General features: G+C 46.2%; 1 long non-coding RNA gene across 1 annotated transcript; it reads right to left on the reverse strand.

The window, feature by feature from the left end:
* Positions 1-10,082: 10,082 nt before the first annotated feature.
* Positions 10,083-14,454, reverse strand: LOC135175724 (uncharacterized). Its single transcript, XR_010302456.1, has 2 exons — positions 14,418-14,454; positions 10,083-10,708 (listed from the first exon to the last, which is right to left on the reverse strand). It is a non-coding gene; the product is annotated as an uncharacterized LOC135175724 (long non-coding RNA).
* Between the last annotated feature and the right edge of the window lie 3,705 nt (positions 14,455-18,159).

Below are 18,159 nucleotides of genomic sequence, written 5' to 3' on the forward strand. Positions count from 1 at the left end.
CTATTTCTGTCTCTAGCTGTATATACTGTGAACACCTGCTTGTTTATTGTGCTAAGCTGCAAATACAAAGCTTCATTCTTCATTTCCAGCTCAGCTGAGTCTAGTCTGGGTGATTTTCTTAAGTGTGGGGGGGCAGTTAACACCTAAACCATCACAGATGTAGAGGTGCTGGAGTGAGTACAGAGAAGGGAATGAAGCTGGTGAAGTGCCTTAAAAATAAATCTTATGAAGAGCAACTGAGTGAGCTGGGGCTGTTTAGCTTGAAAAAGAGGAGGCTGAGGGGAGTCCTCATCACTGTCTACAGCTACCTGCAAGGGCACTGTGGGGAGAGCTCATCACTGTCTACAGCTACCTGAAAGGATGTTGTGGAGTGGCTGCAGCTGGTTTCTTCTCACAGGTGAACAGTGATAGAACAAAAAGCAATGGCCTCAAGCTGTGACTGGATAGGTTTACACTGGACATTAGGAAACACTTTTTCCCAGCAAGAGTGGTCAGGCATTGGAATGGGCTGTCCAGGGAGGTGATTGAGTCACCAACCCTGGATGTGTTTAAGGGTCATTTGGATGTGATGCTTGAGGATATGATGTAAGGGTAAGTAGGGATAATGGCTGGACTTGATGATCCTGAGAGTCTTTTCCAACTGGAATGTTTCTGTGATTACAATACATTATGAACATACAGAGACTCACTTTTGCTTGGGGTCCCTTTGGACACCAAGAAGTAGCAGCACCGCAAGTGAAGTCCCACACAGGGGTTACCAGATGTGGTGCAGTTAACCAGATGCACCTGCACTATATAACAACACAAAGAAGGAAACAAGGAGACAGCAATTCCTAAAGTCAGACTCAGAGCTCTCTACCACGACCATGGGAGACTTTTAGGTATCACTTCATCAGACACCAGGTTTCACATTTCTATGTAGGTTGATAAACTATTTTTGCAGTGCTTTTTTGTTAGGGAGACATGGAACAGAAAAGTGTGTGACAGTTTCCACAGGAAAGACAAAGCAGCACCTAAAACTGTGTAGTGATGCAGCACACCATTCCTGAATGAAGCACAGCTAGTTCATAAACAGGCAGTTTGGGGACAGGAAACATTCTATTTTGCCTGAATTTTTCAGTTTGGCCCTATAGCTAGGTATTTATCAAATGGAAAAATGCATTTCCCCATCTCACCTGGGAAAACCCCAGGTGCAGAAGAGATTTAGACTCTTCAGAGATGTTAATGATATTGGGATTTCCCTGTTTCCAAAATAATACCATGCCTCCTACATTCTTTATTCCATCCTTTCACATTCCTACCCCAAGCAGATTCTGGGCTGCTTTGAAGATTGCACTTCTGTTTAAAACTTGAAAGCTACCTTGTTCCTCATGGAGCCTATTTAAATGGCAAAAAGCTACACCTTGATGTGAATAATAGTTGTGAAGTGCAAAGAGGGGCTGCAGCAGGGGCATGGACACTTTCATCCACAGCTGACAGTAACAGAGCAGCTCAGCTTCTCTGTATATTGGTCTTTATACCAATAGAGGTACATGTGGCAAGGTGTGGCAACTTTCTTTTAACTATTTTCTGCCCTCAAGGAGCCTTAAAACATCTGTCTTACAAATAAAGGCAGTCAAAAGGGCTCTAACTGGTAGTTTTATTGGCAGAAATAGAAATTGAGGTAGCATGATTTTAGGGAACAAATGCATGTTCTTTTTGGAAGCTCCATCTCAGCAGCAAGGTTGGTTTCACCTGTGATTTGCTCCTCCAAATAGCTGAATTAGGAGCAAGGACATTTTTCCAAAGCCAATCCTAACATTTCAAAGATGAGCAGGACTGAAGAAGCAAGGGGAATCTATGGGAGATGCTAAAGATGGATATGCTTATGTAGGTACAAAAAGGTGATTGCATTTGATTGAGGGAACAAAAGCTGGGCAACAAAGCAAAATAAATCAATCTCTGATGGTTTTAGGAAGAAAGAGGAGGTTGTTCAGCATGAGAGTGGTGAGAGGCTGGAATGGGTTGCCCAGGGAGGTGGTTGAGGCCCCATCCCTGGAGGTGTTTAAGGACAGGCTGGATGAGGTTGTGGCCAGCCTGCTCTAGGGTAGGGTGTGCCTGGCCATGGCAGGAGGATTGGAACTAGATGATGCCAGACAGAGAGGGATCTGGGGGTACTGATTGATACCCACCTGAACATGAGCCAGCAGTGTGCCCAGGTGGCCAAGAGAGCCAGTGGCATCCTGGCCTGCATCAGGAATGGTGTGGCCAGCAGGAGCAGGGAGGTCATTCTGCCCCTGTACTCTGCACTGGTTAGACCACACCTTGAGTACTGTGTTCAGTTCTGGGCCCCCCAGTTTAGGAGGGACATTGAGATGCTTGAGCGTGTCCAGAGAAGGGCAATGAGGCTGGGGAGAGGCCTTGAGCACAGCCCTACGAGGAGAGGCTGAGGGAGCTGGGATTGGTTAGCCTGGAGAAGAGGAGGCTCAGGGGAGACCTTATTGCTGTCTGCAACTACCTGAGGGGAGGTTGTGGCCAGGAGGAGGTTGCTCTCTCCTCTCAGGTGCCCAGCACCAGAACAAGAGGACACAGCTTCAGGCTACACCAGGGGAAATTTAGGCTGGAGGTGAGGAGAAAGTTCTTCCCTGAGAGAGTCATTGGACACTGGAATGGGCTGCCCGGGGAGGTGGTGGAGTCGCCGTCCCTGGAGCTGTTCAAGGCAGGATTGGACGTGGCACTTGGTGCCATGGTCTAGCCTTGAGCTCTGTGGTAAAGGGTTGGACTTGATGATCTGTGAGGTCTCTTCCAACCTTGGTGATACTGTGTGTGTGATACTGTGTGTGTGTCCCTTCCAACCCTGACTGATTCTATTATTCTAAAGTCAAGTGTGTGAACAACGCTAGTCACTCGTTAGGCCACACATCTGTCCTGACCAGGGTGTCAAGACATTGATCATACTAAGTGACATTTATCTATGTAAACACAGAATTTAGGTCCTGTGTATAGCACATGTAGTACATTGGTCTGTTAGCAGAGCCCAAGGAGTGTAGAGAGTGTATTAACGTCTGGCACTAACAGTGGAGAACCATGTTGTGTAGTCTTGTTATTCTCATTACACCAGGCAGCACCCAGGTGTTAAGGTCACTTCCTACAGAGATCTGCAGTCCACACAGGTGAAAGAGACAGAATAGAATCATAGAATGGTCTAGGTTGGAAGGGACCTCAAGGATCAGCCAGCTCCAACCCCTCACCTTAGGCAGGGACAGCTCCCACTAGAGCAGATCACTCAAGACCTCATCCAACCTGGCCTTGAACACCTCCAGGGAGGCAGCAGCCACAGCCTCCCTGGGCAAACTGTGCCAGTGTCTCACCACCCTCACTGCAAAGAACTTCCTCCTAACATCTAGTTTGAATCTCCCCTCTGCCAGTTTAAACCCATTACCCCTTGTCCTGTCATTACAAGACCTTGTCAGTAGTCCCTCCCCAGCCTTCCTGTAGGCCCCCTTCAGATACTGGGAGGCCACTATAAGGTGTCCTCAAAGCCTTCTCTTCTGTGGTGGTTTAGGCTTTTACCCGCCTCCCCCCCCCCACTTTTGGAATTGCCCCAGCTAACTCAGACGGGCTCCAGGAATATAAATGAAGCTATTTATTTACAGCAGCACAATATACAAGCAGCTATTTACAGTATATACAGTTATATACAGAAATACACAAAGGAAAATTAATACATAAGCACAACTCCCCTCCCAGAAACCTGAGTCCCAGGAGGGGCTCCCAGCCACCCCAGCACCTCCCCCTGCCCCTCTCAACCTTACCCCAAATCCTGAGAAAGGATAGAGGTGCAGCCAAGAGGTTAAGAAGGAAGGTTAGTGGCAGTGAGGTTAAGGAGCAAAAGCAAAAGCAAAGTGAGAAAATGGTGAATGTTATCTAATGTTTACCCTTCCTGTTCCCAGAGCTCTCAGTGAGACCGATGAGGGAAGGAGACACAGCCACTGTTTTCCTTTTTCAGCCAATTATCTAGTTCTTCTTACCAAAACATTCTAGCCTGCTTCAAACTAGCACATCTTCTCTGACTGAACAGCCCCAACTCCGTTAGCCTGTCCTCATAGCAGAGCTGCTGCAGCCCTCTGAGCATCTTTGTGGCCTCCTCTGGACTCGCTCCAACAGTTCCCGGTCCCTCTTGTGCTGGGGGCTCCAGAACTGCACACAGCACTCCAGGTGGGGTCTGACAAGAGCAAAGTAAAGGGACAGAACCCCCTCCCTTGCCCTGCTGGCCACACTGCTCTTGATGCAGCCCAGGACACAGTTGACTTGCCAGACACAGAACCTGGGCTTTCCAGCTCTTAACTCAGTTACCTCCCAGGAACTAGACAGTGCTGGGTAGTAGATCTGCATATCAGACATGTAACTGTTTTATCATCTATTTTCTTATCTCAGAAATACAAGAAGGACTACCCAAGCCAGATGCTGACTTCACTTTCAGCTAGTGACAAAGTGGTTGGGGTCACACCTTCATCAATGTCTCTATTTCCTCCTTCCTTTCTCCAAAGTGAGATGCTATCATGTGCTAACTTTCAGGGGAGGTTACTAGATTCTGTTTACACATTTCCTACACAAACACATATAGAAAACATGCACAGGTGATTCTTTCAGTAATAGTTTGGAATACTTTTTTTTTTCCATTTCAGTGTGGAAAAGGAACAGTCACATCTTATAAGAGCCTTCATTTCAAAGGACTGTCATCTCCATGCAACCCTTCTCTCTGTTTCTACCTACCTGCAGTTGGTCATGAAGAAACAGAAACCCCAGGATGGCTGCAATTTATCTCCTGGCCTATCGTGCACCATAGAAGTGTTCTGGGAGGGGAAATGCTTGCTCTTGAGGCTGTAGTTTTACCAAAATAGCAACATATATTTTTCATAAGAGCTTCATTAGCTGATGACATTTTACTTGGCTACCAGCAGTCATTGTTTCCCTCAGAAAGCAGTGGTGGCACACAATTTCACCCCCTGCTTTCCCTTTGGTTGCACAGCAGCCAGAAACAGGAATTAGAGACCCCCAAACCAAGTGAAGGCCAAGGCTCTGAATGGAGCAGCTCTGTCTGAATCTCATGCTAATGAGATCAGGAAGGGAGGAAACGTTGAACTCCAACCCTAAGCTGCCAGGCAGCTCGGTCCTGCCTCTGCAGAGGGCAGAGCCAGCTGGTGGTAGGGAGGATCTGGAGGTACAGAAAGGATAAGGATGCTACCCAGCTGGCAGGAAAGGGAGCAAGAGTTTTGCTTATCTTAATAGCTCCTTTTGTTCAGGAATCACAGTAGCAGCCCTTATTTGCAAACTTGAATAAGTATAATTCACTCTGAGCTCTTGCACAGGTGCTGGGCGCTGGACTTTTTTCTCCATGCCTGCACAATGACTGCCTTTTTTTTCCCCCCCCAGGGCTGCAGGAAGGAACTGGAAAGAGTCGTTTAGACAAAAGTGCTGGCTGCACATTTGAGCAAAGTGCTGACTGGCTTTTGTTGCTGCCTACATGGTGCCACCCGTGAGCCCAGGCTATGGTGACCTAGAAGGTGATGCCACAATGAATGTTTCTTCTGGAGAATGTGTCACCTATTGTAGAAGCATTGATAATAACACTAACTTGTTCCAGCTGATAACTGCCTGGCAGCCTCTCTTGAGAGCTGGGTAGATAAACAGTGTGTTTTCTTCCCTTCACCCAAAAACTTTACTAGGGTGGGGGAAACAGGGTCTTGAGGATCTGCAGGGAAGAAGTAAAACAAGAGTAAATCAAGGTGAGATGAAGAATTTAAGTAATGCAGTCTTGTTGAGCCATTTTTTCTGAGAAGTTGCACCTAGTGGGGAGCTGCCTTACTGGATTTAAATCCGTTTATACCAGTTTGATACAACTTAATTGCATTCTTTACCTGCTATTGGACTGCTTCAGTCTTCAGTAAAGGTTGCCTGCTAATTATGATGTTTCCTTCCTTCCTCTCTCCCTTCTCTCTTCATTCCTCCTTTCTTTCTCTTTCTCCCTTTCTTCCTTCCTCTTTTCTTTCTTCCTCTCTTCTTTCTTCCTTCCTTCCTTCCTATCTCTTTCTCTTTCTTCCTTCTCTCCTTCCTTTCTCTCTTTCTTCCTTCCTTCCTCTCTTCTTTCTTTCTCCTTCTCTTCCTTTCTCTCTTCTTTCTTCCTTCCTCTTTCTCCCTTCTTCCTTCCTCTTTCTCCCTTCCTCCCTCTCTCCTTCCTATCTCTTTCTCTTTCTTCCTTCTTCTCTCCTTCCTTTCTTTCTTTCTTCCTTCCTTCATCTCTTTCTTCCTTCCTCTCTTTCTCCCTCCTTTCTTTCTCTCTCTTTCTCCCTTTCTTCCTTCCTCTTTTCTTTCTTTCTCTTCCTTCCTCTTTCTCCCTTCCTCCCTCTCTCCTTCCTTTCTTCCTTCCTATCTCTTTCTCTTTCTTCCTTCTTCTCTCCTTCCTTTCTCTCTTTCTTCCTTCTTTTCTTCCTTCCTCTCTCCTTTGTCCCTTCCTCTCTCCTTCCTCCCAGGTGTGGTTTACAGCCTGCTGAAATCCACAAGAGAAGATAATTGATGTGGCCATATGGTGCCTATTGAATTGAATACTGTCCAGTTCTTGGCTCCGCTGCCCTCCAATTCACTAGATGCTGAGGGACTGGAAAACTTAGTAGGCAGGACACCTGAGAATGAAGAGAAGCTTACAAAGTGTCTGTAAAGTATTTATCTCTTCAGATGGGCTGAAAGATTTCATGGGTTCACAGTCTGAGGAAGTTTAAAGCATGTTGTTTTGTGATATATTACTGCTTCTACATAAAGTTTTTTGTGTTGTTCTGTGTTAACTCCTGCTGTAATTTAGGAGATGGACCAGTCCATCACATCTGATTCAGGACAAAGTTAATTAGCCCACCATTAGAACATTTGAAACTAAGTCTACACAAATATATCCCCTGTTAAGATTACTGTAAAGCTAGAAAGATGCTTTGGGGCAAAAGTAATCCTCACTGATAATGAGCATATCTTTTTTTTTTCCCCATGAAATAAGGAAGAAGAATACTTAAGTCTTTTGCTGTCTGCTTTGTTGTGATTAGTAACCTTCTTCTGGTGGAAGATGTTTTTCTCTCTCTGTCACTATACTAAAAATGCCCAAGTATTTCTATTGCAATAAATTCGTGTACCCTTCATTGGCATGGAACAGCTGTCATGCTACAAACATATACATGGTTTAATGTTGACTTGGCTGAGCTGGGTTAACAGTTGGATTGGATGATCTTAAGGGTCTTTTCCAACCTTAATGGCTCTGTGCTTCTATAATTCTATTAAATATGCAAGGGAATCTTGCTGCTTCCTTGGGTTTTGGCTCTGAGTGAAACATGTTGTATATATTGCATTTTGGTGTCCCTGCCTAGGGCAGGGGGGTTGGAACTAGATGATCCCTTCCAACCTAAACCATTCTATGATTCTATGGTTTATATGATAAATGTATTTGCTGGCATATTCCACTATGGATTATAAATCATTTGCTTAATTATTTGAAGTTATACAGTGTTACTATTTCCTTGTAATATAGATTCTTGAAAGGCTCTTTCTTTTTTTTTTCCCCCTCTCTGGATCTATTAATGAAAACCTCATTTCCATGAAATTTTATCCCATCAGATTTTGTGCTTTGGAAAAGCACCAACAAGCAAATCCATTTTGTTATGGGAGAAACCAGAAAAGCAAATAGATTTCCTCATTCTTAAAGTAAATGTGGGAGGTAATATACTGATTCATAACTATTGCAAACCAAGTTATGATATTTAGTTACAAGAAAAAGTAACCTAAAAGTAACTGTTAAGGAAAATTATTGGGGGAGGAAGATATATGCCCCATTTTCCTTGCAAGAAAGATGATAACATGAGGTACTCAACCAAATGATCCATGGTGGCTTTAGTCTATAGTTTACTATTTTTAACTTCATCATTTCAGAATCCAGAAGACCAAATTTGGTTTTCATAGAATGGTCTGGGTTGGAAGGGACCTCTGAAGGTCATCTACTCCAACCCCCTCTGCAACCAGCAGGGACATCCTCCTCTAGATCAGGCTGTCCAGAGCCTCATTTTGAATATCTCCAGGGATGGAACCCCAATCACTTCCCAGGCAATCTGTTCCAATGTTCCACCACCCTCATGGTAAAGAACCCATTCCTAGCACCCAATCTAAATCTGCTTTTCTCTAGTTTGAAGCCACTGGCCCTTGTCCTATCACCACAGGCCTTTGTGAACAGTCTCTCTCCATCCTCCTTGTAGGCCCCCTTCAGGTACTGGAAGGCTGCTATTAAGTGTCCCTGGAGCCTCCTCTTCTCCAGGCTGAACAACCATAGTTGTCTCAGCCTGTCCTGGTAGCAGAGGTGCTCCAACCACCTGATCATTTTTGTGGCCCTCCTCTGGACCTTCTCTATCAGGTCCATGTGGTTTTCTTTCCTCCCTGCTTAAAGATTTGAGGCAACACCTCAACACTTTTCACAAGGATACCTCAGTACTCCAATTTATGAAACAAAGAGTAGGTTTCTTATTCTGTCTCACAGATCTTTCCTTCAAAATCAATTAAATAATTACATAAGAATTGGGGCAAGACATAGACCTCCAGTGGCCTGTCTTCATCTGAACTAGGAAGCACTCAGGGCGAGATCTCCTATCCAATTCCCACTGAAGTTTTTTAGATGGAAGAACATTTAACCAGTCATTGAGCATGATAATAAGGAGGACTCTATGATGGGTGAATTAGTGGGTATCTGGGAATCAAAAAATCAATAACTTTTACAGCCTTAATTGAAATCCTCTTACAATGCTGGAACACGAGGATTGCCTACTAGTGGATTTTACATGACTTTGACATCACAAAACCAGACACCACAATGGCACATTGTCTTGCCTTTAACATCTAAGTGGAATGGTGGCCCTGCAAAGCATCCATGCTGCCTGCTACACGATGGCTGCCTGAACAGTGTGCTGAGGCTGTAGGCAGAAGCAGCTGCAGGATGCTCTGCTCATAGCTGTGGTATATATGGGAATGAATGGTAACTAGGCTTGCTACTGCTGTTTTTATTTTGGTTAGTTGGCAGAAGTCTCCCTATTCTTTAGCTTTTGAATTAGGATGATGTAAGAAGCCAAAGAGCTATGCTAAACACTGCACTGTAAGGTTTATCAGAAAAGGCTGTAGCTCTTGAGAGTTACCCAGCATCACAGGATCCTGAACGAATTTGTGGGTAGTCAACAAGTTCATGGACTGAGGAAGTGAATTAGTTCCTAATCCTCCACAACTCTAGGTGAATGGAGTTTTTTTCTGTAGACAGGTCACACTCCATCTGTGGGAAGACAACTACCTTTTTTGTGCACTCATGAAGGCTAATGCATGCCTACAGCCACACACAGTATCACAGTATCACCAAGGTTGGAAGAGACCTCACAGATCATCAAGTCCAACCCTTTACCACAGAGCTCAAGGCCAGACCATGGCACCAAGTGCCACGTCCAATCCTGCCTTGAACACCCCCAGGGACGGCGACTCCACCACCTCCCCGGGCAGCCCATTCCAGTGTCCAATGACTCTCTCAGGGAAGAACTTTCTCCTCACCTCCAGCCTAAATCTCCCCTGGCACAGCTTGAGGCTGTGTCCTCTCATTCTGGTGCTGGCCACCTGAGAGAAGAGAGCAACCTCCTCCTGGCCACAACCACCCCTCAGGTAGTTGTAGACAGCAATAAGGTCACCCCTGAGCCTCCTCTTCTCCAGGCTAACCAATCCCAGCTCCCTCAGCCTCTCCTCGTAGGGCTGTGCTCAAGGCCTCTCCCCAGCCTCGTCGCCCTTCTCTGGACACGCTCAAGCATCTCAATGTCCCTCCTAAACTGGGGGGCCCAGAACTGAACACAGTACTCAAGGTGTGGTCTAACCAGTGCAGAGTACAGGGGCAGAATGACCTCCCTAGTCTTCAGGCTGCCTGCCCCAGGAGCCTCTAGCACCCATTTTCAAATCCATACATTTAAGCTGTCAGGTAGATGCATCATTCCTATATGATCCCTGTATGATCCTGGTTTTGGTTTGTTTAATGAAGCAAGAGGAGGGAGAACGTTTGGAGGAGTATATTGGAAATGGAGAAGCTCATGTGCTAGTTGTTATTAGTACACCATGCTGAAAACATGCACTGTCTTAGCCTTAGCCTTCCAAGGTACTAGGTCTGTCACGATGGTTAATAGCTCCTTTTCTGCGAGGTTATTCCCTGGGCTTCATTCTGATTTCCTGCATTACTTCAGCTCCTAAAAGAGTTTTGAGGGACTTTTGAGAATATAAACCTTGATAGCCTATGCTGGGTCAGATTCAAAGGACCTTAAGGTCAGCGAAACTCTCCATACCACCACTGGTCACTGAAACAAAAGTAGTCCATCTCTTAGTCCAGAGGTCTCATCTCATACTCCTGAGGGAGGCTCTAATTAGCTTGTGTCACATCACCTGGCCTCGAGCTGAATCCTGTTTCATCTCAGCTTTGTCAGATCACTGCTGAATTTTGTTCATCCCATGCTTCCAGCTGACTCATGTGAGCACTCACCATCAGCTTCACTCCCCTGTTGTTGACTGCTGGTGTGCAGGGCTGCGCTCTGACGACAGAGTTCCTCAAGAGATTAATGATGTACTGAACAAAGAGTTGTAGTTGATACCCTCTTGAACTCTGGCATCTGACACTGGACGCCTTCAGCTGTAAGAGTCAAGGGTTGAGCAAATAAGCAAGTTCTGGACAGATACTGATTTCCCTCAAAATATCTGGAAGTTATAACACTTATTTGATGCATTTGTCCCAGGTAGCTTTGCTTTTACTGCTTTTCACATAAAATGCTGGAGAAATTTGTCTTTTTATGGTTTTACAGTTCTTAGAGAAAGTATAAAGACCTGTTCCAGTGGGAGGTGTCCCTGCCTACAGCGAGAGGTTGGAACTAGATGATCTTTGAGGACCCTGTCCAACCTAAACCGTTTTGTGTTTCATTCTGTGATTTTGAACTCCGCTAGTCTGTGCCTCTGGCCTGTTTCTCTTCAAGGTGGGAAGAGAAGCAGGTAATTAAAGTATTTGTACAGCAGTTTGTTGCAAGTGTAGTTGACAGTTACAAGCAAAAGCGCCAGTTCCCACTTTACCTTCCAGCAAGGACTCCCTGCATGTCAACTGTCCTGCCTGAGGATGTGGGTTAAAGTAGTTATCAATACCCCGAGACACAGAGGCTCAAGACTTCAGCCCTGTTCAAGTGGCATCGTGTAGTTTTGCTCTCTCACCACCCCCGGCTGGCCCTCCCCATTCGTCAGCCCACTGCCCTTTTGTGACATGAACCCCGCGGTTGGGAAGGCGCTGGGTATTGTTAGTACTGCTCCCTACAGGAGATTGGCAGCCAGGAGTGGTGGGGAATGACAGGTCCCATAATGCACCCTCATCGTGAAGATGGAGAGCGTCACCTCTGTAGCATTCCCAGCTTTCATTAGCCTGAATGCAATTGTGCTAGGTTTAATTTTTGGAGTGTTTGCAGTTTTTCCAGCAAATAGCTGTTTGAACACAGTGTCCCCATTATATCACCGCAGTCAAAGAGAGGAAAGATAAAGGCATTGTGCAAAGTTTCTGTGGCTTTGCAGACAAGGATTTATGTACTGGAGAACTCTCATCTGGCAGTCAATTTGCCTTTGTCTTTCAAAGTAGTGGAAGTATCAAGGGAGTATGCCCGAGAGTTTTATTTGCTGTTTACCAGATTACTGAAGTATCGGGCATCTTTAGATCTGTTGTAAGGAAAAATGCTTTGAAAATGATTTCACAGATTTCTGATGAGGCTAAAGGGAGTGAAACTCTTGAAATGTTACCCTTTGAACTGCTAGAGGGGTGCACGGTGAAGGGAAGGACTTGAAACTGTGCAGTTTGGTGAGCTTAGAGTGAGATCTCTCGTAGGGGTTCGTCTAGCAGAGAGAAGGAAAAATGCATCTGACACCATCTGTTCTTATAGGGGTAAAAGTTCTCCCTAGAAAATGACAGTCTCTGGTTAGTGTATATAAGGATAAACTGAGTTTTGGGAGGAGGGGAGGGAAATGAACATTTTCTAAGCAAAAGGAGTGATGCTAATTTACAGCTCCGCTTAGTTTACCTCTCAGCTTACAAGACTCAAGAAGTATGACAGTTAATGATATCACTCCTGGCTAAAAGTGTCCCACTCAGTCCTTCCCTAATATTCGATTCTGAATGCCACAACTAAAAATGCAGTGAAGGCAGAGCCTGTAAGACCAGGCTTTATTGTCTGAAAGCAGACCTGAATGGTATTCATCTAACACTTCTGAAAGTGGGTGAGAGCTGAGGGGAAAGCTGCTTACAAAAACATGTAATTTAGCATTAAAATCAACTGCTGCACTGGAAAGCCAGCATTAGAAATCCTTTGGCCACTCTAGATGATCCTGGGATTTGTGGGACAGTTAGCTTTGCTGACATGATAATTAACTGAAGTCATGAAACAAAGTGATTCACATCATGTTGCAGAAAGAAATAAGACTAGAGAGAAAGGGGTCTTTACACCAGGATAAAATATGACCCACTGATTTAGGGTTATCAGTAGGGACCAGTAAATACAATGGAATGTCTAACTAGCTTGAAACCCTACCAATGCCTGAAGCCAACATTTACAAAGTTCCAAAGCAAATATCTACCTGAATGCCTGGCACCCATAAAGTTCTTTTAATTTCTGATTCCAGGTAAAATATTATGTGAAAAGAAAATTCTGTAGCTAGCCTTGATAAATCCCTGTGAGGAATGTCCTTAAAAATGCTTATTTCCCAGGGAAGATGTGAGACTAACCTTCCACTGTGCTCTCATTATCTCGGTTCAGAGGAAGTGTTGCCCATTAAGCTTTCCAGGAGCCCACAAGCCCAACAGAACAGAATTTAGGATGCCTTCCCCTGTCTCCTTCTCCCCTTATGGAAAATTTTAGGCAGGAGAGTAAAAGGAGTCAAACAACAGCCTTAAACTGATTTGGAAGTTAAAAGGTAATTTTAGCAATAAATAAAAGGTATTTAAAGTAAAGGAAGATTACAAAGATGCAATAGAATCAACCAGGTTGGAAGAGACTTCCAAGGTCATCCAGTTCAACCTAGCACCCAGTCCTATCCGGTCAATTAGACCATGGCACTAAGTGCCTCAGGCAGGCTTTGCTTGAACACCTCCAGGGATGCTGACTCCACCACCTCCCTGGGCAGCCCATTCCAATGCCAATCACTCTCTCTGGCAACAACTTCCTCCTAACATCCAGCCTAGACCTCCCCTGGCACAACCTCAGACTGTGTCCCCTTGTTCTGTTGCTGGTTGTCTGGCAGAAGAGACCAACCCCCACCTGGCTACAGCCTCCCTTCAGGTAGTTGTAGACAGCAATGAGGTAACCCCTGAGCCTCCTCTTCTCCAGGCTGCACACCCCCAGCTCACGCAGCCTCTCCTCAAAGAGCTGTGTTCCAGGTCTCTCACCAGCTTTGTTGCCCTTCTCTCCACACATTCCAGTATCTCAACATCTCTCTTGGTGCTGCTCAAGTGCAAACATCAGGTAGTGATGCTGTGCTCTGAAATCAGTCATTACTGTTAGTGACAACAAAGGGTCTAACCTCCAAAGCCCTTGGTGAGTCTGCAGGAGACTGATGGGAACAGGAGTTCAGCTGGAGATGGCAAGGGTTAGGCTACAGAAATGTAAGACCAGCTGCAGAGCATGCCTAGGGGTGTCAGAAAGTGACTCCCTGCTCCTCCACATATCTAGAGAGCATAAACCAGCTCCTCTGTTTCCACACTGTGCTTTTCTGCTCCCACATATCTAAAACCATGCTTGGTAAAGGCATATCAAGCCAGACTTCTTTCCATTTGGAAATTCACCATCACGGTCTCTATGCACAGGAGGAAGTGAGAGGAAGTAATGAGACTGCTCCTCATGATTAGTTTACCCTCTTAAACATGCAGGGAGGAAACCTGACCAAAAGCTTCTCAGTACTCTGTAGCAGTCCTTGAGCAGGAAAAGTTAAGCATTCTGCCGCTGAGGTCCTGAGGAGCTCTGCCTTGGGAAATGTGCTGGTTTGAAGCTGATTGCAATATTTTAATGAGAGAAACTGGATCATTGGCTGTGAAAAGAAAATAACAGTGATGTCTACATTGCCCATTCATTCTGCTGAGACATATGAAAATAAGGACAGAAACAAAGATAAGGGCAGTCTCAGTCTGTGGCTGCCTGCTTGCCATATTAACCCCTTTGCCTGGATTTGTGTAACAAAAAGAAGCTCAGCCTAAGGAGACCCAGAACTTGTGGGTGATATGATCATAAGCGTCCTATCCTGCCTAGCCGGGGGGCCACACCAGGCCCCCCGGCCTTTAGATCACCTCCACCATTCACCCAGTGCACATCAAGGGGACTCACCAGTGATGATGTGAGGAGGATCCCTCTGCCCAGTTGGGCAAGCTTGAGGCTTGCCTTTCCTGGAGCTGATTTTAAAGGGGAGTGAGGAGGGAGGGCAAAGTGGCCACACCTGGGGTGGGAGGAGTCTCAACAGCACCCAGGTGCTCTGGGTTTGGGGGGAAAAGGTCAAAACACAGTGTGGGGTGGGAAAGGAGCAGGTATGGTAGAAAAGGGAAGCTGAGGACAGAGTGGCTGGAGAGCAGACAGGAAGAAAGGGACCTGGGGGTGCTGGTAGATAGTAGCTGAAGATGAGCCAGCAGTGTGCCCAGGTGGCCAAGAGAACCAATGGCATCCTGGCCTGCATCAGGAACAGTGTGGCCAGTAGAACAAGGGAGGTTATTCTGCCCCTGTACTCAGCACTGGTCAGGCCACACCTTGAGTCCTGTGTCCAGTTCTGGGCTCCTCAATTCAAGAGAGATGTTGAGGTGCTGGAATGTGTCCACAGAAGGGCCACGAAGCTGGTGAGAGGCCTGGAGCACAGCCCTGTGAGGAGAGGAGGTGTTCAAGAAAAGCCTGGCTGAGGCATTTAGTGCCATGGTCTAGATGACTGGCTAGGGCTGGGTGCTAGGTTGGACTGGATGAGCTTGGAGGTCTCTTCCAACCTAGTTTGTTCTATGATTCTATGACCTTGAGCAACCTGGTCTTGTGGAAGGTGTCTGTAGCCTTGGTAGGGGAGTTCAGAATAGATCATCTTTAAAGTCCCTTCCAACCCACACCATCCTGTGATTCCATGCTACCTCTCGAGCCTGCCTTCTTCAAAAGGAAAAATATGTGGTGCCTGTTGAAGAAGCAGCCAGATCTGGAAGGCCGTATGCTGGTTTTGGCTCACTGAAGAAAGCCAACAGCTGGTTTGGCTCTGTTTCAAAGTTAGAATTTCTTAAATGGAGCCAAACATTTAAACAACATTAATAATTTCATGTTGGGAATATTACCTATGGTATATATGTGGTGAAATGAGTGCTGTGCCTGCAATACAGGGCTTTTAGGACCTGTGAACTGCTCAGTCTTCTCTGTCAGCATTTATACAGACTTGCAAACCAACTTCATCTCATGGCACACGATTTCACCTATGCATTGACTGCTTAATTAAAAGTACTGCTTTTAAAAGAGCAACAGGTTTGGGTTTGCTGGTTGGTTTGTTGTTTTTTTTTCCTAGTAACTGCTATAGTAATCTCCATACTAAAATGCTGAGTGCTAAGAAGTAATAAAAAAATTATGAACCTTATAGAAACTCAATAAAGTATTAGTTAGAAATCCATGTCTCCATATGCTGCTTTGTGTCGGGATGCACACAAACACTGTGCAGAGCTGCTTGGTAGGGGGGTAGAAGATACCCTAAGATATACTGTGGAGCCAGTACTCAATGCCAATTTCCACTAATTGCTTGGCATTCTCTAGTTATTTTTTTTTCTCAAGTGGGTGGGAGCTGTGTGGAAACCTTTACAGGCTTCTCTCACGTTAGTGAACACTCTTTAAGTTTCAAGCTGCCTGAATTTCTCCGAAGGGTGTGGTGTATGTGTAATGTTTGGAAGGCAAATAGAAGACCCAGCGAGAGCTGGGTGTTTATCTTACAGAGGGCATCTCAGGCAATCATCTCTTCCAGAACATCTTCAAGATCCCCTTTCACTCTGCAGTGCCAGGACAGTGTGGTTAGCCTGAGCGATCCTGGTAATGAGAGCAAATCACAAAGCTGTTTTCCCCAGAATGAGGAAGTTTTGTGATTTTACCATTTACAAAGGAGAAACTGAGATGCACACAGGCCAGGGCATGGATGTTTAAGCATGGATTTATTAAATACAAATTCAGTGGTTGGGTTGACTACTTTCAGACCTGTCCAAATCACTTGTGGTGACAGTATAGAATCATAGAATCATAGAATCAACCAGGTTGGAAGAGACCTCCAAGATCATCGAGTCCAACCTATCACCCAGCCCTAGCCACTCAACTAGACCATGGCACTAAGTGCCTCATCCAGTCTTTTCTTGAAGACCCCCAGGGATGGTGCCTCCACCACCTCCCTGGGCAGCCCATTCCAATGCCAATCACTCTCTCTGTGAAAAACTTCTTCCTAACATCCAGCCTATACCTACCCTGGCACAACTTGAGACTGTGTCCCCTTGTTCTATTGCAGGTTACCTGGGAGAAGAGGCCAACCCCCACCTGGCTACAATGTCCCTTCAGGTAGTTGTAGACAGTAATAAGATCACCCCTGAGCCTCCTCTTCTCCAGGCTAAACAGGCCCAGCTCCCTCAACCTCTCCTCATAGGATTTGTGTTCCAGGCCCCTCACCAGCTTCATTGCCCTTCTCTGGACATGTTCCAGTACCTCAACATCTTTCTTGAATTGAGGGGCCCAGAACTGGAATTGAGGGGCCCAGAACTGGAGTATGATGGCAGGCCTTTCACCTCATGGAGATCATGGAGCGTGTCCAGAGAAGGGCAACAAAGCAGGTGAGGGGCCTGGAACACAAACCCTATGAGGGGAGGCTGAGGGAGCTGGGGGTGTGCAACCTGCAGAAGAGGAGGCTCAGGGGGGACCTCATTGCTGTCTACAACTACCTGAAGGGACATTGTAGCCAGGTGGGGGGTGGCCTCTTCTGCCAGGCAACCAGCAAAAGAACAAGGGGACACAGTCTCAAGTTGTGTTGGGGAAAGTCTAGGCTGGATGTTAGGAGGAAGTTGTTGGCAAAGAGAGTGATTGGCATTGGAATGGGCTGCCCAGGGAGGTGGTGGAGGCACTGTGCCTGGAGGTGTTGAAGCAAAGCCTGGCTGAGGCACTCAGTGCCATGGTCTGATTGACTGGCTAGGGCTGGGTGCTAGGTTGGACTGGATGATCTTGGAGGTCTCTTCCAACCTGGTTGATGCTATGATTCTGTGATCATTGTAAGCACAGGACCATTGATGGCAGCAACACGCGACAAAGAAGGGAAGTTTCTACCACGTTTGCTTCCAGAGAGGGTTGTCTTGGATGAAACCAAGCTTCAGAAGTAATATCCCACAGCAGATGTCCATGTGGAGACAGGTATCTCTACCTGTGAGAAAGAGCCTTCTTAGAGTGGCAATTCTGCCATAGTTTCCTCCTCTAAATTTGCCACCAACGAGCTCTGGCAATGCTCTTTGCTTTCTGTCTTCTCTGACTCTCATTCATAAGTTCCTCGTTCCCACTGTGTATTACATAGTCAACTCTTAAGTTACCCTTGGGGGTTTTGTCCAGGTGGCTGGTAAACAATGGATGTTGGGATGCAGAGCCAGCTGAGATCCAGCCAAGCATAATAACTCTTATGTAGTGTTGTTGTGCTGCTTCTTGGGCCAGCTGGGATTCAGGAGAGGAGCAGTCACCTCTGTACAAGAAAATACTCAACCTTAAGGTAACTGGATATGCACGAAGAGAGCCAAGCTCAACATGCCTTGGCTTTCCAGCTCTGGGGGCAGTGTGATGCAAGCAGAGAGATTCACAGACCCTCCTGCGTGAAGGCACCGTGGTGCTTTGACTAAGCTGCTGAGACTGGGTGGTCCAGGAGAGCACCTGAGATGTAGCCCTGTGAGGAGAGGCTGAGGGAACTGGGGGTGTGCAGCCTGGAGAAGAGGAGGCTCAGGAGGGACCTCACTGCTGTCTACAGCTACCTGAAGGGAGGCTGTAGCCAGGTGGGGGTTGGTCTCTTCTGCCAGGCAAGCAACAATAGAACAAGGGGACACAGTCTCAC

This window comes from Pogoniulus pusillus, chromosome 5 (genome assembly GCF_015220805.1).
Source record: "Pogoniulus pusillus isolate bPogPus1 chromosome 5, bPogPus1.pri, whole genome shotgun sequence".
Taxonomy (NCBI): Eukaryota; Metazoa; Chordata; class Aves; order Piciformes; family Lybiidae; genus Pogoniulus; species Pogoniulus pusillus.